Source organism: Schistocerca gregaria, chromosome 5, assembly GCF_023897955.1.
Source record: "Schistocerca gregaria isolate iqSchGreg1 chromosome 5, iqSchGreg1.2, whole genome shotgun sequence".
Lineage (NCBI taxonomy): Eukaryota > Metazoa > Arthropoda > Insecta > Orthoptera > Acrididae > Schistocerca > Schistocerca gregaria.
The window spans coordinates 596547078-596569617 of record NC_064924.1 but is presented as its reverse complement, the minus strand read 5'-3'; positions in this window follow the sequence as shown (position 1 = coordinate 596569617).

The following is a 22540-nucleotide window of genomic DNA, read 5'->3' as shown; positions in this document are numbered from 1 at the left end:
TACGGAAGGACAATGTAACACAGTTTTGTGGAGATGATCAGTGGGTTGAAGATCTACTCTGAGGAATGATGAAGGAAAATGAAATACGACAAAATGGAACACAGAACATTTAATACACAGTGGTACGCTTCCCTTAGACAATGATCAATGGCCTAAGTAGAAGGTTCAAGGGTAGGTAACTAGAAGAGGAGTAGAATACAATAAAGAAGAAAACAATAAATGCAGGATAAGTATAGCGAAATTAGTAGCAAAGAAACTGTAGTTTATAGAAAATACTCGAAATGAAAGAACAGTGTTACGAATGAAGTAGGAAAGTAGGGTTAGAGCTCGCTTAGGAATGAAACTAACACCAATTGTAAACAGGCAATATGAGAACAGATGAAAGGAACGTGTAAATATATTGTGTACGCAATGATTCCATGCTATATATATATACGGTCTACATGTGCATTAGACGTAGCTTAGGAGCTATAATGTGTAACTTCTATCAAAAGTAGAAGAAAGAGCTCAGACATGAAGACGAAATGTCCTGTTCTATCATAGAAGAAGAGACAGAAGTAGACGTAAAAGGAGCAGGTGATTCAGAATATCAACCAGACTTTGACAGAGCATTTATGTCTTATCTTTAATAACGTAACTATCCTAGACTACATTCTTTTGTTATTACTTCAACCTACGGGAGATGTAGAAATTATTACGTTGAGATGGTGCATACACCTATTAAATATGAGACTTACGAACAGATTTCTATAAAAGATTTATCATCAAATTACTTGGGACGATAACTATCCGATTAGTCTCCTACTTCATGGCAGTAACCCGCTAAAAAAAGAAGTGAAGGAAAAATTAAAGTCGTACTTAGAAAGCATCAATTTACTCTCAGGAGGGGTAAAGTCACCTGAGAAATAGTTTCAAGGATTATGAGGAAACCGTCGTAGCATTGGAAATCTTTTTTTCTATTTTGAGTCATCAACATTACTCTCCTCTGAAAAACTCTTCGTTTCAGAGTAGCTCTGGCATTCATGCCATCAGTTATTTGTTGGATGCCTTCCAATACCTGTCTTCACCAACACTTTTTACCCTCTAAAAGTGCTGTTAGTGGCATTTATGTTATTCCCTGTTTTCTCAGCCTATGTCCCATTACCTGATACCTTCTCCTTCGCAGTCTTTCCACACATCTCTACTTTGGGAATTGTACAGAGAACGTCTTACTATATTACCTTACAGTTCAGCTAACTTCAACATTATTCTGCAGCACCACATCGTAAATGATTCAGTTCTCTCCTTCTCTGATTTTACCAAGGTCCATGATTCATTACCATTCAATGCTGTGCTCCAAACGTACCAACGTTCTCAGAAATTTCTTGCTCAAAATAAGGCCTATGTTGGATATACAATTAGACATTCTTAGACTAGAACTGCCCTCGTTCCTTTGCCGTCATTGGTTATTTTGCTTCCAAAGTTTAACAGTCCCTCAGCTTTGTCTATTTCGTGATCGCTTACTAGGACGTTAAGTTACTCACTATTCCCATTTTCGATACTTTTCCTAATTTTTGTCCCCTTTATCCTCACTGAGGAGAGCAATGTCAACAGAAAATCTTACTTTTGATATCCTTTCTCCCTGGATTTTAGGCCTACCCATGAAACTTCCTATTATTTCCGTCATTCCTTCTATTTATAGACTGAACTGTAGGTGTGAAAGCCAACACCTCTGCCTTTCAACCTTTTTAAACTCATCACTTTGTTTTCTGTCTTTCAGGCTTACTATTCTCTCTTGGTTATTGTACGTGTTGTTAATGTGTACTACTCGTCTTTCCGTACACGTCACCCCTACGTTGCTCAGAACTGCTAACATCTTGCCGCATTTTACGTAGTCGAATGCATTTTATAGCTCTACAAGTATAATGAACGTATCTTAATTTATCTTCAGTCTTACTTCCGTTTTCAACAGCAACTTGAGAAATGTCTATCTAGTGCCTGTAGTTTTCCTAAACCAAAGCTACTCCTCGTCTAACAGGTACTCAGTTTTCTTTTCCGTTCTTCTGTACATTGTTCTCGTCAGCAACATTGATGATTGAACTGTTAAGCTTCTTCCCAGCTGACTGTTAAGCTGATTGTGCGGTAATTGCCGCATTCTCGGCTCTTGCTATGTTTTAAATTGCGTGTGTTACGTTTTCCCCAAAATATGACGGTATATCGCCAGTCGTATACGTTCTACGCATGACTGCGAAGAGTCATTTTGTTGCCACTTCCCCCAATGATTTTAGCAATTCCGATAGCATGTCACCTTTTTCCGATCTTGTTTGATCTGACGTCTTCTTAGTGTCTCTTAAATTCTGACAAGTATCTTGGATCCCGTATCTTTTCCTTATCAACTCCGACTTCTTCCTATATCACGTCCTGACATAATTCCTTCCCCTCATAGAGGACTCTGTTGTATTTATTTCTCCTATCTACTCTCTCCTCTGTGTTGAAGAGTGAAATTCTCACTGCAGTCTTAAAGTTGCCATCCTCGCTATAAACGTCATTCCATTATCGACTTCTTGACATTTTTCCTGCAACTCCTTTAGCCTTGGCTTTCCTGCATTTCCGATTTGTTTCACTCCTAAGCGATTTATATTGCTGTATTTCTGTCTGCTTCTGAACATTTTTGTATTTCCTTCATTTTCTGTCAGGTGAAGTAATTTCTTTGTCACCAAAAGTTTCTTTGCAGTTATTCCTCACATTTTTAGTCTGTTGGTGAAATGAAATGTATGGTAAGTGACAAAAAACTTCATAACCCAAGGTCGCAGAAAAGATATTTTATATGCAGATATGCTCTTAATTCTGACCCTTGTTTTCTCGCAATGCAGTTTTATGGTTTCTCAAACTTTCATTCTGATGGGAACATCCGTAGTGATGTCGAAACGGACAGTGTGCCAAAGAGGTATTTGCGAATGGTTGGCTGTATAATATTATGTTGAAAATAATGTATGGTTGCTGAGAAATAACCATGTTTAAAACTGGAAGTAGGACGGACTGTGTTCAGTTTTCATGGTCTACAACTGTGTTACACTTTTTGGCAGCAACGACTGCCAGCAGGGATATGGGCATTTCGGCAATTGACTGATATTTAAAGGAATTCACCACAGTAACTTTAGTTAGCACAAAATTCACAGCATCCATTACAGTTTCAGCCACTATTATATACAACACAGAAAAGGGTAGCACAGGTTTGAATACAACACCAACAGACGGCATAAAAGTCTCTTATTCCCGAACATCATTCCCAACTTTGTTTATCTCAAGGGGGATGATCAGATACACCAGTTGCCAGATCTTCATGGCAATCGGCTGGTGGAGAACGATGCCTCATTTTGTCACCTCACCTGGGCCACACCTCTTCCACCACTACTTTCTTCCACAACTGCTGTGGTCACATCTTCCCTTGAAGTACAGTGACTTCTCAACTCTTGATCTTCTTTTTGAGGAGTATCCCCTCACTTCAAATTAGCTTCTTAGCAATAGGAGGTGTTCATTTTTCCAGCTACGCCAAGTGTCATTTCTGATCTTTTGTCTTAGTAGGATCTCCTTGGCAGTACCCTTTCTAGTTGCTGGTTCTGGACCACCACTTAAGAAGCGCGCCATATGACTCTCTTCTTTAGTGATGGGTCTTCAGTTTCTTGTGGCTTTTATTCCTATCAAAATGGTGTTTGGGCGCTCTTCATCTACCTGAGCAAGACCAAGTACCTTCCTCAATCAAGGGTTGATAGAGTATATCGTGCGTTCTACATCTACATGTCTATCCATACTACACAGGCCACCTGACGGTGTGTGGCGGAGAGTACAGTGAGTACCTGTTACGGCTTTCCCTCCTATTCCAGTCTCGTATTGTTCGAGGAAAGAAAGATTGTCGATATGCTTCTGTGTGGGCTCTAATCTCTCTGATTTTATCCTCATGGTCTTTTCGCGAGATATACATAGGAGGGAACAATATACTGCTTGATTCCTCCGTGAAGGTATGTTTTCGAAACTTCAAAAAGAGGCCGTACCGAGCTACTGAGTGTCTCTCTTGCCGAGTCTTCTACTGGAGTTTATCTATCATCTCCGTAACGCTTTCGCGATCACTAAATGATCATGCAACGGAGCGCTCTGCTCTCCGTTGGACCTTCTCTTCTATCTCTCCTATCTTCTATCAACCCTATCTGGTACGGATCCTACGCCGGTGAGCAGTATTCAAGCAGTACAGTACACGTGTACTGTAACCTACTACTTTTGTTTTCGGACTGCGTTTCCTTATGATTCTTCCAATGAATCTCAGTCTGGCTTCTGCTTTACCGACGATAAATTTTATATGTTCATTACATTTTAAATCACTCCTAATGCGTACTCCCAGGTATTTTATGGAATTAACTGGATCCAGTTGATGACCTGCTATATTGTAGCTAAATGATAAAAGATCTTTCTTTCTATGTGTTCGCAGTACATTACACTTTTCTACATTGAGATTAAATTGCCGTTCTCTGCACCATGCGTCAATTCGTTTCAGATCCTCCTGCATTTCAGTACAATTTTCCATTGTTACAACCGCTCGATATACTACAGCATCATCCGCAGAAAGCCTCAGTGAACCGCCGATGTTATCCACAAGTTCATTTAAATATATTGTGAGTAGCAACGGTCCTACGACACTCCCCTGCGGCACACCTGAAATCACCTCTACTTCGGAAGACTCCTTCCATTGAGAATGATATGCTGCTTTCTGTTATCTAGTAACTCTTCAATCCCATCACACAATTGGTCTGATAGTCTATATCCTCTTACTTTGTTCATTAAACGACAGTGGGGAACTGTATCAAACGCCTTGTGGAAGTCAAGAAACACGGCACCTTCCTGAGAACCCGTGTCTTTGGCCCTTTGACTCTCGTGGACGAATAGCGCGAGCTGTGTTTCACACGATCGTCTTTTTCGAAACCCATGCTGATTCCTACAGAGTAGATTTCTAGTCTCCAGAAAAGTCACTATACTGGAACATAATAAATGTTCCAAAGTTCTACAACTAATCCACGTTTCCACTAGCGTCACGACGAAGCAGCCCATGTTGGTATATAGTTCTAGTTGACTCCATGGTGCGCACAGTAGTACTGTATGTCAGTATGCTGGCTGTTGTTAAGAGCTCAGACACATCTGTGTTGGCTGTATGGAACGTTGTAGCACTGTCTGAGTAAATAGAGAGTAGCATGCGTCTGTGTCCTGTAAAGAGGTACATGGCCATCATAGATTTACAGGTGGACATATTGGTGATAAGGTGAATGTCAATTGCATATGTTGTGGTAGACGTGGATAGAATCATGTACGATTTTTTGACTTTAACATATACTGGTCCAGCAAATGGTCTTGGAGGCTGAACTCGGTCTAGTGGTAACGGAGCCTCCATTTCTTCAGGTCGATTACTGTCTATTATTTTGCAAAGAAGTGGAGGAGTCTTCAGCTTGTCGCCCTCGCATTATCCAAAACTCCTCATGTAGTTGTCCTCGTACGATGCGTACCCCATGATGGATGGTACAGTGGTACATGCGGGTTTTTTTAAGGGAAATTTCGTGAAATGATGGCTTCCATGGAGTATAACTGGATTTTTTTCTGAACTGGACACTGCAGCTCATTGTAAGCAACCACTGAGCCGAATCGCACCATCTGTGGTGGTGTAGGCACCATTCTCACTTTCAGTGAATGCGATAAGAAAGTAATTTAGTGAGACATCTGTCTTGTTCATTCAAGACCAGTTGGAAGAATGCTTGGTCCACGTTACAGACTACTCCCATCGGAAGCTTGCGGAATCGTAACAAGGTTGACAGTAAGTCTGACAGTAAATCTGGTTCTCTTTTGAGATTGTCATTCAAAGATGGTGAGTCTGCTTCATGAGATGATCCATCGAATACAATTCTATACTTGATGTTTTCCCCGCTACATTTCTTCACTATGCGGCGTGCCAGGTAAAATACATTTCCAGCTGTGTAGTTCTCTGGTGCAGTTTCTACTTGATCCCTCTTAATGTAACTTGACGTGGTCTTGTGATAAATGAACTTCAGCTCTTCGTTCGATTGTAACTTATTTTGTAAAAAGCAAAGACGCTTCAGCAATAGTGCTGTTGCTGGGAAAACGTATATCCTCCTTGAGATTCAGGCATTCAACGCTGCAGACGTTTTCTGTGCAGGATGATTCTCGAAGCTCTTGTCAGGCAGGGTGGTACTTGGTTAGCATTCTCTCTCTTGATGCACTGTTATGCCAATGGTCTCCAAGTGCCAAAACGGTGCACTGACGCATCAGACATATGATGGCAGGTACCTTGAATGAAATCAACGGTCACCTTGTTAACTGCACTACCAGTTCTGTATCCACTAAGAACATAACCAAATATTGAGGGAAGAAGGGCCACTGTGTGTGATACGTTAACTAGTTGTTCCAAGGTCACCATATCCGAGGTCATCATGATTTTAGTAGGTAAATCAGACAGCTGTATACTCTCCGTGTGGTATTGTGGTTTGATGCGAGAATTTGTTGCTGCTTTCTAAATCAATGGCTGATATCTGGGAGTTGGTTGAATATCCCATAAAATCGAAATTAAATTTTCTTCCTGAAGGGGAGGCAGCACAGGATGATTCCAGCTTTGTGGTTCCAGTGCCATCAAGTACGATGGATTCTATCAGCGAATAGTATACAAAACTTGATGACTTCCTATGTGCAGAATGGCACGTGTCAGCTCTCTCCTACAAGATGGACCTATGATGCCGACACAACCAGTTTATGTGAAACTGGAGATCGTCGTGTACATCTTGTTAACTGTAGTGAGGTGACAATTGCAGAGGGAAATGTGGTGCTCATACAGACATATCGCACAGGATGCCTCTTCCCATTTAAAGCACTGACCCCTGTTGTGCCCACGTCAAAGAGATAAGACTCTGTGGTTCGTCTTCTTCAGAGCGTCTATTGTAGCCTGTAAGTTTGCAACATTTCGGTAGTCTTAACCGAGTACTCCCTTTCTTCGCAATAAATGCAGAAAGGGGTCATAATTTTGTTGTTTGTTCTTCTTGCCGGCCATTGTTTTTACTGTTGTATGAAAGGCAGATGTTGTGGGTATATAATCCTTTTGTGGAACAGTATCTCCATACATTCTGCATGTGGTGATGGCAATCTCCATCTCTTTGTTGGGAAACTCCGCGAGTTGTGTGCGATTTCGTTTTTGGATCTTTTGTCTTCTTGCATGGATAAACCATTTCCTTTAAATTCCTTCTGGGAATGCACATAGCGGGTTGTGGACAAGCGCTTTCCCATAGGAATCCACACACTATTCTAAGTGTCCTAGTGCTTGACTGCACATATAGCAGTCAGCGTAGGCGGTGTTGAGAGCTTCAAGGACTACCTGAAGTAGAAGCATTAAGGTTCTCGAAGTTAATGTGGTTTTGTATAATCCTATTCTTATCCCCATACTTAGCTTAGAAAATTTGCTTCAGCTGCTCATATATGCCGGCTGTAACACTAATCCCGTACACCAAATCCGAGTTCCCGATTTAAATATCCATGGAAGAATATGTGCTTGTCCATAGGTGAAACATTGGATTTTCATCTATGGAAGCTGTCAATTGCCACCACAACCGAGGCCATGCTTCCGTGTCAGCAGTTTGATAAAAGGCAACTTGATGTCCATGTAGGCTTGCTGTTGAGTTTCTGAGATTGATAAATGCGTATCAGCTGTACGTACTACTCCTAAAAGCTATTTAGGTTCTTCGGGTAGCACGTTTGCACTTGTCACTGTAGTCTTCACAAAATTGTGTGTAAGTGTGGTCAGCTCTTGTAAGGTTCCGTGCAGCCTCTCCTGACAGTTTCGTTAGGAATATCTAATTTGTTTATCTAGTTCACGAAACGCGTGACCATCGAGCCTAAAGGGTTCAGCTTGAGTCCCAGATTGGGCTGACTCGTGGTTGCTGCCTACGATATGGCGTGTCTTGATCAATTACCACAGGTGTGCATCTGTAATAGTCACCCAATAACAAGATGCCTGCTGTTGCTAATAGATAGCAGGAATGCTGGTTCTTGCTAACAGATGCCCCTGCAGTCTAGCAATACTTTAGCATTCCCCTACGTACTTTGTAAATATTATTAAAAACGCACAATAGTGCTCTACCGCAAGAAAGCATGCTCCAGGGAACAACATATACAAACAGAATCACCCATTAACGTCCTTGTGAGTTAAGTATGGCAATCCCGCGACTTATCTGCGTATCCTGAAAGGGGCATGGCGTGATCGACGTTGAATCCTCTCGAAAATGTAGCACTTAACCTCATCATATGTTCCTGGGTTTCGCATCAAAATGTGGTCACTCCCCAGTATTTGAAGGAATTCGATACAGTTACTCCCGCAAGAAAATTAATTCACAACGTCCAATACAGTTTCAGTCATAAATATATACACACACAGCAGAGGGAACCACAATATACAGTTTTGTGTAGAACGCCAACAGATGGGATAAGAACCTCTTATTCCTCAATGGGCATCATGGTCAAGGAACGCATATGGCCAGACTACAGCAGCCTCTGGCCCTCCAATGATACACGGGAAATATAAACACCATCACTAGACGAGATTAGTGAAATACGTGAACTCTAGACGATAGTCATGAACATTCTGCAAGAGCCCATAACGTTGAGATGCTGGACAATTTCCGCCAGTGCCGAACACAGATAGTGAATAGGCAGTTCGTCTTTGAATGCATGGGTGGAGTCGAAATCGCCTCCCATGAGCAGGGCGTCCCACCGATCCGGGAAGAAAGGCGAGACCTCCTCGGAGACGAAAGTGGAACGTTCTTTACAGCATTCTGAACCAGATGGCGCATAGCCATTAATAATCCTGATACCACCAAAAGTGTGAGCCATACCTTTGGCTTCAGGGAGGTAGGCAACTGCATCAGCGAGTGTACCGTCCCGTCAGAAGGTCACCATCCCACTACCACTAGAGGAATCTTCAGGGACGTAAGCCGTAAAGGCGTGGGGAGCGCAAAAGTGCACTACACGCAACTTCTGTGACATTTCATGCAGTAATGCTAGTTTATGTTGCACGCGATTGTTGTCGAGCTAGTCCATGGCTATTTGGTAAGTGAAGAAGTTGGGCAAAGCGAGGCACAGGGAGCTCCCCACTATGTCCTCTGGGAAGGCACATCACTGTGATTGTACGCCCAGGAGAGAAACGTCTCATCAGGCAGATTCAGAGGACTGCTTTCAAAGTGCACCCACACCTGTCGCCAGACATATAAATGTCAATCACATCAGACAAAAGAAGGGGAAGAGCACCGCCCCTAGGTCAATGCTGACTGAATACAATGGCAGGGGGAGACATCAGGTCGTCCAGTGCCAGAGACTCTAAAGAAATCGCACCTTCAGCACACACATTGGATGGAGGCAGCCATCAGAAGAGATACGGCGCTGTCCCTTTCGTTTACTCAGCAATTTTAATTTCAGAATATGCTTTTCTGTGTCAGAGGGCGGACGGCTGTCGCCCGATATGCGCTCAAATGGCGGAAAAGTTGAGGTCGATACAGCTCCACAACAGAACAACAATAGGGTTGGGACAGACGTCTTGGAGCTGTTATCAGCCATCGTCTCATGGTACTGCTGCCGTCGCCATTGCAGGAGAGACAGCCAGAACGTCCAATGCATCGCCGCAAGGAGTCGATGCCAGTGCCTACTGATTCAGAGTTGACGCAGTCTGCAGCTCGCCACAGAAGCGTAAAACAGCACGAACACAGTGGGCGCCGCGGGGGGAGCGACGTCTCTAATCTGCCTCGGAAATATTCTGATCGGGCATAACCTTCCAGGCCGCGACCTGGAAAAGTGAGCGACTACCCACTGTACATGACGACAACGCTGCAGCCAGCAGTAACCAAGTAAACAGACATTTGTTTTGTTAGTTAAATTTTGATCTGACAGACAATGTTGCGTACACGGTAGGTTTGAACGTCTTCCACGTTTCCCCAACAAGACTGACGACGTCATAATAAGGTTTAAAGACAGTCACTACAGCGTCTGACGGCATCTCAAATGGGAGCTCCCCTCAATATCTGGAGTCCAAAACTAGCATGATCAGCAACGACAGCTCTTTTATAGCCGTCAGAATATCGGAACTTGAGATCTTAGCATGGTGCCGCACAACGTCACCGAACGTGTCTTCATTCACCATCTTCATACGCACGGCGTTACAAACGATGGAAAAATGAATCAAGAGAACATCTTGTTGTGAGAGACGCATTTACTTCCGTGTAAACCTTCAGACTTCGTACACTTTTGTTTGTTCGTGATCCAAAGAAATAATTAATATAATCGTGGCTTGGCAAAAAGGAAAATGCCATGATATGGACACGAAGACCTCAAACAAAACGTGCTCGCCAAAGACAGACTGCCCCTACATCTTGGGTAACCAATACCACAAGAACGAATTTCAATGCAAGATGGTGTCAGATTTTCTCAACTCTTAAAAGGTTGGATTTATGTTCCATCGACAGTAAAGAACCTACAAAGTCTAAAGAACCAAGTGGAGATAATAAAACTGTAAGGCAAGTACACTCCTGGAAATTGAAATAAGAACACCGTGAATTCATTGTCCCAGGAAGGGGAAACTTTATTGACACATCCCTGAGGTCAGATACCTCACAAGATCACACTGACAGAACCACAGGCACATAGACACAGACAACAGAGCGTGCACAATGTCGGCACTAGTACAGTGTATATCCACATTTCGCAGCAATGCAGGCTGCTATTCTCCCATGGAGACGATCGTAGAGATGCTGGATGTAGTGCTGTGGAACAGCTTGCCATGCCATTTCCACCTGGCGCCTCAGTTGGACCAGCGTTCGTGCTGGACGTGCGGACCGCGTGAGACGACGCTTCATCCAGCCCCAAACATGCTCATTGGGGGACAGATCCGGAGATCTTGCTGGCCAGGGTAGTTGACTTACACCTTCTAGAGCACGTTGGGTGGCACGGGATACATGCGGACGTGCATTGTCCTGTTGGAACAGCAAGTTCCCTTGCCGGTCTAGGAATGGTAGAACGATGGGTTCGATGACGGTTAGGATGTACCGTACACTATTCAGTGTCCCCTCGACGATCACCAGAGGTGTACGGCCAGTGTAGGAGATCGCTCCCCACTCCATGATGCCGGGTGTTGGCCCGGTGTGCCTCGGTCGTATGCAGTCCTGATTGTGGCGCTCACCTGCACGGCGCCAAACACGCATACGACCATCATTGGCACCAAGGCAGAAGCGACTCTCATCTCTGAAGACGACACGTCTCCATTCGTCCCTCCATTCACGTCTGTTGCGACACCACTGGAGGCGGGCTGCACGATGTTGGGGCGTGAGCGGAAGACGGCCTAACGGTGTGCGGGACCGAAGACCAGCTTCATGGAGACGGTTGCGAAAGGTCCTCGCCGATACCCCAGGAGCAACAGTGTCCCAAATTTGCTGGGAAGTGGCGGTGCGGTCCCCTACGGCACTGCGTAGGATCCTACGGTCTTGGCGTGCATCCGTGCATCGCTGCGGTCCGGTCCCAGGTCGACGGGCACGTGCACCTTCCGCCGACCACTGGCGACAACATCGATGTACTGTGGAGACCTCACGCCCCACGTGTTGAGCAAATCGGCGGTACGTCCACCCGGCCTCCCGCATGCCCACTATACGCCCTCGCTCAGATTCCGTCAACTGCACATACGGTTCACGTCCACGCTGTCGCGGCATGCTGCCAGTGTTATAGACTGCGATGGAGCTCCGTATGCCACGGCAAACTGGCTGACACTGACGGCGGCGGTGCACAAATGCTGCGCAGCTAGCGGCATTCGACGGCCAACACCGCGGTTCCTGGTGTGTCCGCCGTGCCGTGCGTGTGATCATTGCTTGTACAGCCCTCTCGCAGTGTCCGGAGCAAGTATGGTGGGTCTGACACACCGGTGTCAATGTGTTCTTTTTCCATTTTCAGAAGTGTAGGAGGAAGTAAATCAGCGTAGCAACACAACCGACACCATTCTAATGGTATACGAATCAATAATAAATGAATAAAATGGAAAATTTCAGATCCGGAATAGTAGATCAAGGAGAACAGATAACAGTGCTAAATCTTGCTGATGAAATAGCCTTTCTGTCAAGTCTGTCCGGGCGTATTGAAGAATTACAAGCCTGTGGAAGGGAGTTAGCAAATTGGACTGCAAAGGATGGCTTTAAGTTAAACAAGCAAATAATAAGAATAAGAATAATAATAGTAATAAGAATAATTTCACGTCACTCAATGGCCTGGTGGATGTCTTCCAGTAGGACGCTACATCGACGACTTGAGTGTCCGAACGTACCCCAATAATTCTATCAGAGAGGGGTAACATAAGTATTTAAAGTGGAATGCAAACCAGGTGTCGTTCCTCTTGACTCTTCGCATGGCTCACAGATGAAGACTGGGTTCAGAGCACAGGGAAAAATCTTCATAGCTGACCGGCGTTCTAGCCCATGAACTCTCAGGGTCCAGACAGGTGATTATCAGGGCTCACAGCATAGCAAAGACGAAGGTGGAAATGACCAAAACCAGTTGGGTACCATCAAAACTGGGAACAATGCTACAACGGAAGAATTCCTGAATTCAGGGTCGAAGATTGCATATCAGATATTGACGATATCAGAAGTATTGCGGCAAAAACTACGTCTGTAGCAGAGAACTGGATGTGCGGCATTTATAACACTCCCTGCAATCGTTTCTTCCATGTACAGAGTGACAACTACTGATCTATATGAAAAAACCATAAATTATTTACAAAACATGGCGTGCACACACTTTATTCAACACGTAAACGTTACTACAGATACTTGGATTTAGGTTATGATATATGCGATATTCCTGCCGTTATTAGCGTTGATACTATGCAGACAAATAGCGATATTCTGCACGATTTACTATAATGTCGGAACATCGATAAACTCTGTAAGTAGGGTGTTTAGGTTTTTTTATTGGTAACGCCACGGAGCACTCTGTATGAAAAATCACTGGCTGTGCTGTGCGCAGTCTGTGGCTAGTTTGCATTGTTGTTAACTGTAGTGAGGTGACAATTGCAGAGGGAAATGTGGTGCTCATACAGACATATCGCACAGGATGCCTCTTCCCATTTAAAGCACTGACCCCTGTTGTGCCCACGTCAAAGAGATAAGACTCTGTGGTTCGTCTTCTTCAGAGCGTCTATTGTAGCCTGTAAGTTTGCAACATTTCGGTAGTCTTAACCGAGTACTCCCTTTCTTCGCAATAAATGCAGAAAGGGGTCATAATTTTGTTGATTGTTCTTCTTGCCGGCCATTGTTTTTACTGTTGCATGAAAGGCAGATGTTGTGGGTATATAATCCTCTTGTGGAACAGTATCTCCATACATTCTGCATGTGGTGATGGCAATCTCCATCTCTTCGTTGGGAAACTCCGCGAGTTGTGTGCGATTTCGTTTTTGGATCTTTTGTCTTCTTGCATGGATAAACCATTTCCTGTAAATTCCTTCTGGGAATGCACATAGCGGATTGTGGACAAGCGCTTTCCCATAGGAATCCACACACTATTCTAAGTGTCCTAGTGCTTGACTGCACATATAGCAGTCAGCGTAGGCGGTGTTGAGAGCTTCAAGCACTACCAGAAGTAGAAGCATTAAGGTTCTCGAAGTTAATGTGGTTTTGTATAATCCTATTCTTATCCCCATACTTAGCTTAGAAAATTTGCTTCAGCTGCTCATATATGCCGGCTGTAACACTAATCCCATACACCAAATCCGAGTTCCCGATTTAAATATCCATGGAAGAATATGTGCTTGTCCATAGGTGAAACATTGGATTTTCATCTATGGAAGCTGTCAATTGCCACCACAACCGAGGCCATGCTTCCGTGTCAGCAGTTTGATAAAAGGCAACTTGATGTCCATGTAGGCTTGCTGTTGAGTTTCTGAGATTGATAAATGCGTATCAGCTGTACGTACTACTCCTAAAAGCTATTTAGCTTTTTCGGGTAGCACGTTTGCACTTGTCACTGTAGTCCTCACAAAATTGTGTGTAAGTGTGGTCAGCTCTTGTAAGGTTCCGTGCAGCCTCTCCTGACAGTTTCGTTAGGAATATCTAATGTGTTTATCTAGTTCACGAAACGCGTGACCATCGAGCCTAAAGGGTTCAGCTTGAGTCCCAGATAGGGCTGACTCGTGGTTGCTGCCTACGATATGGCGTGTCTTCATCAATTACCACAGGTGTGCATCTGTAATAGTCACCCAATAACAAGATGCCTGCTGTTGCTAATAGATAGCAGGAATGCTGGTTCTTGCTAACAGATGCCCCTGCAGTCTAGCAATACTTTAGCATTCCCCTACGTACTTTGTAAATATTATTAAAAACGCACAATAGTGCTCTACCGCAAGAAAGCATGCTCCAGGGAACACCATATACAAACAGAATCACCCATTAACGTCCTTGTGAGTGAAGTATGGCAATCCCGCGACTTATCTGCGTATCCTGAAAGGGGCATGGCGTGATCGACGTTGAATCCTCTCGAAAATGTAGCACTTAACCTCATCATATGTTCCTGGGTTTCGCATCAAAATGTGGTCACTCCCCAGTATTTGAAGGAATTCAATACAGTTACTCCCGCAAGAAAATTAATTCACAACGTCCAATACAGTTTCAGTCATAAATATATACACACACAGCAGAGGGAACCACAATATATAGTTTTGTGTAGAACGCCAACAGATGGGATAAGAACCTCTTATTCCTCAATGGGCATCATGGTCAAGGAACGCATATGGCCAGACTACAGCAGCCTCTGGCCCTCCAATGATACACGGGAAATATAAACACCATCACTAGACGAGATTAGTGAAATACGTGAACTCTAGACGATAGTCATGAACATTCTGCAAGAGCCCATAACGTTGAGATGCTGGACAATTTCCGCCAGTGCCGAACACAGATAGTGAATAGGCAGTTCGTCTTTGAATGCATGGGTGGAGTCGAAATCGCCTCCCATGAGCAGGGCGTCCCACCGATCCGGGAAGAAAGGCGAGACCTCCTCGGAGACGAAAGTGGAACGTTCATTACAGCATTCTGAACCAGATGGCGCATAGCCATTAATAATCCTGATACCACCAAAAGTGTGAGCCATACCTTTGGCTTCAGGGAGGTAGGCAACTGCATCAGCGAGTGTACCGTCCCGTCAGAAGGTCACCATCCCACTACCACTAGAGGAATCTTCAGGGACGTAAGCCGTAAAGGCGTGGGGAGCGCAAAAGTGCACTACACGCAACTTCTGTGACATTTCATGCAGTAATGCTAGTTTATGTTGCACGCGATTGTTGTCGAGCTAGTCCACGGCTATTTGGTAAGTGAAGAAGTTGGGCAAAGCGAGGCACAGGGAGCTCCCCACTATGTCCTCTGGGAAGGCACATCACTGTGATTGTACGCCCAGGAGAGAAACGTCTCATCAGGCAGATTCAGAGGACTGCTTTCAAAGTGCACCCACACCTGTCGCCAGACATATAAATGTCAATCACATCAGACAAAAGAAGGGGAAGAGCACCGCCCCTAGGTCAATGCTGACTGAATACAATGGGAGGGGGAGACATCAGGTCGTCCAGTGCCAGAGACTCTAAAGAAATCGCACCTTCAGCACACACATTGGATGGAAGCAGCCATCAGAAGAGATACGGCGCTGTCTCTTTCGTTTACTCAGCAATTTTAATTTCAGAATATGCTTTTCTGTGTCAGAGGGCGGACGGCTGTCGCCCGATATGCGCTCAAATGGCGGAAAAGTTGAGGTCGATACAGCTCCACAACAGAACAACAATAGGGTTGGGACAGACGTCTTGGAGCTGTTATCAGCCATCGTCTCATGGTACTGCTGCCGTCGCCATTGCAGGAGAGACAGCCAGAACGTCCAATGCATCGCCGCAAGGAGTCGATGCCAGTGCCTACTGATTCAGAGTTGACGCAGTCGGCAGCTCGCCACAGAAGCGTAAAACAGCACGAACACAGTGGGCGCCGCGGGGGGAGCGACGTCTCTAATCTGCCTCGGAAATATTCTGATCGGGCATAACCTTCCAGGCCGCAACCTGGAAAAGTGAGCGACTACCCACTGTACATGACGACAACGCTGCAGCCAGCAGTAACCAAGTAAGCAGACATTTGTTTTGTTAGTTAAATTTTGATCTGACAGACAATGTTGCGTACACGGTAGGTTTGAACGTCTTCCACGTTTCCCCAACAAGACTGACGACGTCATAATAAGGTTTAAAGACAGTCACTACAGAGTCTGACGGCATCTCAAATGGGAGCTCCCCTCAATATCTGGAGTCCAAAACTAGCATGATCAGCAACGACCGCTCTTTTATAGCCGTCAGAATATCGGAACTTGAGATCTTAGCATGGTGCCGCACAACGTCACCGAACGTGTCTTCATTCACCATCTTCATACGCACGGCGTTACAAACGATGGAAAAATGAATCAAGAGAACATCTTGTTGTGTGAGACGCATTTCCTTCCGTGTAAACCTTCAGACTTCGTACACTTTTGGTTGTTTGTGATCCAAAGAAATAATTAATATAATCGTGGCTTGGCAAAAAGGAAAATGCCATGATATGGACACGAAGACCTCAAACAAAACGTGCTCGCCAAAGACAGACTGCCCCTACATCTTGGGTAACCAATACCACAAGAACGAATTTCAATGCAAGATGGTGTCAGATTTTCTTAACTCTTAAAAGGTTGGATTTATGTTCCATCGACAGTAAAGAACCTACAAAGTCTAAAGAACCAAGTGGAGGTAATAAAACTGTAAGGCAAGTACACTCCTGGAAATTGAAATAAGAACACCGTGAATTCATTGTCCCAGGAAGGGGAAACCTTATTGACACATTCCTGGGGTCAGATACATCACAAGATCACACTGACAGAACCACAGGCACATAGACACAGGCAAAAGAGCGTGCACAATGTCGGCACTAGTACAGTGTATATCCACCTTTCGCAGCAATGCAGGCTGCTATTCTCCTATGGAGACGATCGTAGAGATGCTGGATGTAGTCCTGTGGAACAGCTTGCCATGCCATTTCCACCTGGCGCCTCAGTTGGACCAGCGTTCGTGCTGGACGTGCGGACCGCGTGAGACGACGCTTCATCCAGTCCCAAACATGCTCAATGGGGGACAGATCCGGAGATCTTGCTGGCCAGGGTAGTTGACTTACACCTTCTAGAGCACGTTGGGTGGCACGGGATACATGCGGACGTGCATTGTCCTGTTGGAACAGCAAGTTCCCTTGCCGTTCTAGGAATGGTAGAGCGATGGGTTCGATGACGGTTAGGATGTACCGTACACTATTCAGTGTCCCCTCGACGATCACCAGAGGTGTACGGCCAGTGTAGGAGATCGCTCCCCACTCCATGATGCCGGGTGTTGGCCCTGTGTGCCTCGGTCGTATGCAGTCCTGATTGTGGCGCTCACCTGCACGGCGCCAAACACGCATACGACCATCATTGGCACCAAGCCAGAAGCGACTCTCATCTCTGAAGACGACACGTCTCAATTCGTCCCTCCATTCACGTCTGTTTCGACACCACTGGAGGCGGGCTGCACGATGTTGGGGCGTGAGTGGAAGACGGCCTAACGGTGTGCGGGACCGAAGACCAGCTTCATGGAGACGGTTGCGAAAGGTCCTCGCCGATACCCCAGGAGCAACAGTGTCCCTAATTTGCTGGGAAGTGGCGGTGCGGTCCCCTACGGCACTGCGTAGGATCCTACGGTCTTTGCGTGCATCCGTGCATTGCTGCGGTCCGGTCCCAGGTCGACGGGCACGTGCACCTTCCGCCGACCACTGGCGACAACATCGATGTACTGTGGAGACCTCACGCCCCACGTGTTGAGCAAATCGGCGGTACGTCCACCAGGCCTGCCGCATGCCCACTATACGCCCTCGCTCAAATTCCGTCAACTGCACATACGGTTCACGTCCACGCTGTCGCGGCATGCTACCAGTGTTATAGACTGCGATGGAGCTCAGTATGCCACGGCAAACTGGCTGACACTGACGGCGGCGGTGCACAAATGCTGCGCAGCTAGCGGCATTCGACGGCCAACACCGCGGTTCCTGGTGTGTCCGCTGTGCCGTGCGTGTGATCATTGCTTGCACAGCCCTCTCGCAGTGTCCGGAGCAAGTATGGTGGGTCTGACACACCGGTGTCAATGTGTTCTTTTTCCATTTCCAGAAGTGTAGGAGGAAGTAAATCAGCGTAGCAACACAACCGACACCATTCTAATGGTATACGAATCAACAGTAAATGAATAAAATGGAAAATTTCAGATCCGGAATAGTAGATCAAGGAGAACAGACAACAGTGCTAAATCTTGCTGATGAAATAGCCTTTCGGTCAAGTCTGTCCGGGCGTATTGAAGAATTACAGGCCTGTGGAAGGGAGTTAGCCAATTGGACTGCAAAGGATGGCTTTAAGTTAAACATGCAAATAATAAGAATAATAATAATAATAGTAATAAGAATAATTTCACGTCACTCAATGGCCTGGTGGATGTCTTCCAGTAGGACGCTACATCGACGACTTGAGTGTCCGAACGTACCCCAATAATTCTATCAGAGAGGGGTAACATAATTATTTAAAGTGGAATGCAAACCAGGTGTCGTTCCTCTTGACTCTTCGCATGGCTCACAGATGAAGACTGGGTTCAGAGCACAGGGAAAAATCTTCATAGCTGACCGGCGTTCTAGCCCATGAACTCTCAGGGCCCAGACAGGTGATTATCAGGGCTCACAGCATAGCAAAGATGAAGGTGGAAATGACCAAAACCAGTTGGGTACCATCAAAACTGGGAACAATGCTACAATGGAAGAATTCCTGAATTCAGGGTCGAAGATTGCATATCAGTTATTGACGATATCAGAAGTATTGCGGCAAAAACTACGTCTGTAGCAGAGAACTGGATGTGCGGCATTTATAACATTCCCTGCAATCGTTTCTTCCATGTACAGAGTGACAACTACTGATCTATATGAAAAAATCATAAATTAGTTACAAAACATGGCGTGCACACACTTTATTCAACACGTAAACGTCACTACAGATACTTGGATTTAGGTTATGATATATGCGATATTCCTGCCGTTATTAGCGTTGATACTATGCAGACAAATAGCGATATCCTCCACGATTTACTATAATGTCGGAAGATCGATGCTGTCGATGAACTCTGTAAGTAGGCTGTTTAGGTTTTTTTATTGATAACGCCACGTAGCGCTCTGTATAAAAAATCACTGGCTGAGCTGTGCGCAGTCTGTGGCTAGTTTGCATTGTTGTCCGCTGTATGTTGGGCAGCTGGATGTTAACAGCGCGTAGCGTTGCGCAGTTGGAGGTGAGCCGCCAGCAGTAGTGAATGTGGGGAGAGAGAGGCGGAGTTTTGAAATTTGTAAGAATGGATGTCATGAACTGATATATATATTATGACTGTTAAGGTAAATACATTGTTTGTTCTCTATTAAAATCTTTCATTCGCTAACTATGCCTATCAGTAGTTAGTGCCTTCCGTAGTTGAATATTTTATTTAGCCGGCAGTAGTGGCGCTCGCTGTATTGCAGTAGTTCGAGTAACGAAGATTTTTGGTGAGGTAAGTGATTTGTGAAAGGTATAGGTTAATGTTAGTCAGGGCCATTCTTCTGTAGGGATTTTTGAAAGTCAGATTGCGTTGTGCTAAAAATATTGTGTGTCAGTTTAAGCACAGTCTTGTATAATTGTTCGAAGGGGACGTTTCAACTCCTTAATGGCTGTTTTCAACTCAGCAATGGGTTTGGAGCTATAGTTGTACACCTTGTCTTTAATACAGCCCCACAAAAAGGAGTCGCATTTGCTCAGATCCGGATTATGTGTCGGCCAAACGAGTACCATGCCAGTGGCCTCTGGGTACCCCAGAGCCGGAATGCGGATATCTGACTGGTCCTTCAGGACATCGCTCTCCTGCGTCGATGCATTTGAGATACGCCTTGCATGAGCCACGTCTTGTCAAATCAAGGTCACTTTGGATAAAGGGGGTAAATCATCTTCCAAACCTTTCATGTACCTTTCGATAGTCGTCTTGCCATCAAGGAATGTCACACCAATTATTCCGTGAGTGGACATCGCAAGCCACTAAGTCACCCGTTGAGGGTGAAGAGATATCTCGATCGCGAAATGCGGGTTCTCACTCCCCCAAACGCGCCAGTTTTGTTCCTTGACGAACCCATCCAAATGAAAGTCCCCCAAATGTGCCTGTTTTGTTTCTTGACCTACACATCCAAATGAAAGTAATCTTCGTCGCTAAACCAAACAACTGTGAGCTTACTATTTCCCATCATTACATGCGGCCAACCATGCAGTTTGAACGTCGTAACGCAAAGCATTCAGAAGTTATGACGATTTCATTTCATGTGGTTCAGTAATTGTCACGCTGTACCTTTGCTATATACCTCCGTTGTAGCGTCATTCACTGAAGGTGGTTGAGTAGCTCCCTTGAGCTCTCACGAGAGACGAGTTTGTTTCTTATGGAGTGTTATCTTGTAACATATAATTTAATGACGCATTTGAGCATTAACAGTGTGACCATGTTGTTTGTCCCATACCGGGTTCGGCGAGGACTACGATTGTGGAAGCCGACCGCCGACAAGATTTTTATGTCACAGAGTGTAGACTGTTATGCCCCGCAGGTAAATCTTATAATGAGCAATGTGGCATCAATGAGCTACAATGTCCAAATGTTTCTTTTTTTTAAAGTCTGTACTGAATATGTGAATTTATCTCAAACAGCCCACAGCGAACTGCGATCATTGATAGGTAATGAGAAAGCTTTTACGTCGATCGTGCTCTGCTAGGTGGAATTATAACGAGTGGATGCAAAAAGCGGATGGAGGCGATCGTATGTTGAAGTGCAGAATATGTGGTATCACATTGACAGTCAAATATGACACGGTAAAAACTATGAATGAATACTTACAATCATAAAAAGATAAAGCGAATATATACTATGTGATCAAAAGTATCCGGACACCTGGTACCTGTCTGAAAAAGACTTACAAGTTCGTGGCGAACTGAATCGGTAATTGTGGAATTCAGTATTGTGTTGGCCCACCCTTAGACTTGATGACAGCTTCCACTCTCGCAGGTATACGTTCAAACAGGCGCTGGCAGGTTTATTTGGGAATCGCAGTCCATTCTTCACGGAGTGATGCACTGAGCAGAGTTATCGATGTGTATCGGTGAAGCTGGGCACAAGGTCGGTGTTTCAAAACATCCCGAATGTGACCTGTACGATTCAAGTAAGGACTCTGTGCAGGGTAGTCCATTACAGGGATGTTATTGTAGTGTAAGCACTGTGCCACAGACAATTAATTGTGGACAGGTATTCGATCGTGTTGAAAGGTGCAATCGCCATCCCCGAATTGCTCTTCAACAGTGGGAAGCAGGAAGGTTCTTAAAACATCAATCTAAATTTGTTGCTGTTTTTGGTGGCAGTTTTTTATCTTGGTCTATTTTCCCTTTTCCTCGTGTGACGATTACAGTTGCTGTTTTAGTTAGGCCTGTACTGTGATAGTGTCACGCAAAACAACATGGGGTGCAAGCCCTCTGCATGAAAAACACGACCACACCATAACACCACCGCCTCTGCATATTACTGCCGGCACAACGCACGCTGGCAGGACGTTCTCCGAGCGTTCGCCATACCCTTACGCTGCCATCGGATCGCCACACTTTGTACCGTATTTTGTCACTCCTCACAACGTTTTTCCATCGTTCAGTCGTCCAATGCTTACGGTCTTTACACCAAGCGAGGCGTCTTTTGGCATTTACGAGCGTGATGTGTGGCTTATGAGCAGCGGCTCGAGCCTGAAATCGAAAGTTTTCTACCTCCCGCCTAACTGTCATAGTCATAGTGGATCCTGATGCAGTTTGGAGTTTCTTTGTGACGGTCTGGATAGATGTCTGCCTATTACACATTACGACCCTCTTCGACTGTCGGTAGTCTCTGTCAGTCAACAGTCGAAGTTGGGCTGTATGCGTTTGAGCTTTACGTGTCCCTTCACGTTTCCACTTGACTATCACATCGGAAACAGTGGACCTAGGGATGTTTAGAAGTTTGGAAATCTTTCGTACAGATGTATGACAAAAGTGACTCCCAATCACCTGCCCACGTTCAAAGTCCGTGAATTCCACGGAGCGTCATATTCTGCTCTCTCACGATGTCCAATGACTACTGAGAACGCTGATATGGAGTGCCTGGCAGTGGGTGGCAGCTCCAAGCACCTGATATGAAAAACATTTTCTTTGGGGTTTCCGGATACTTTTGATCACATTGTGTATCAGACCAAAGTAAAACCAGTCTCTTCCTAAATTCTTGCCAAAACAGTTTGCAGCTGAAGACGACGAAATCACTGCAACACAATTTACTTTGATATATAATGGTGTGAAACACCAACATTCT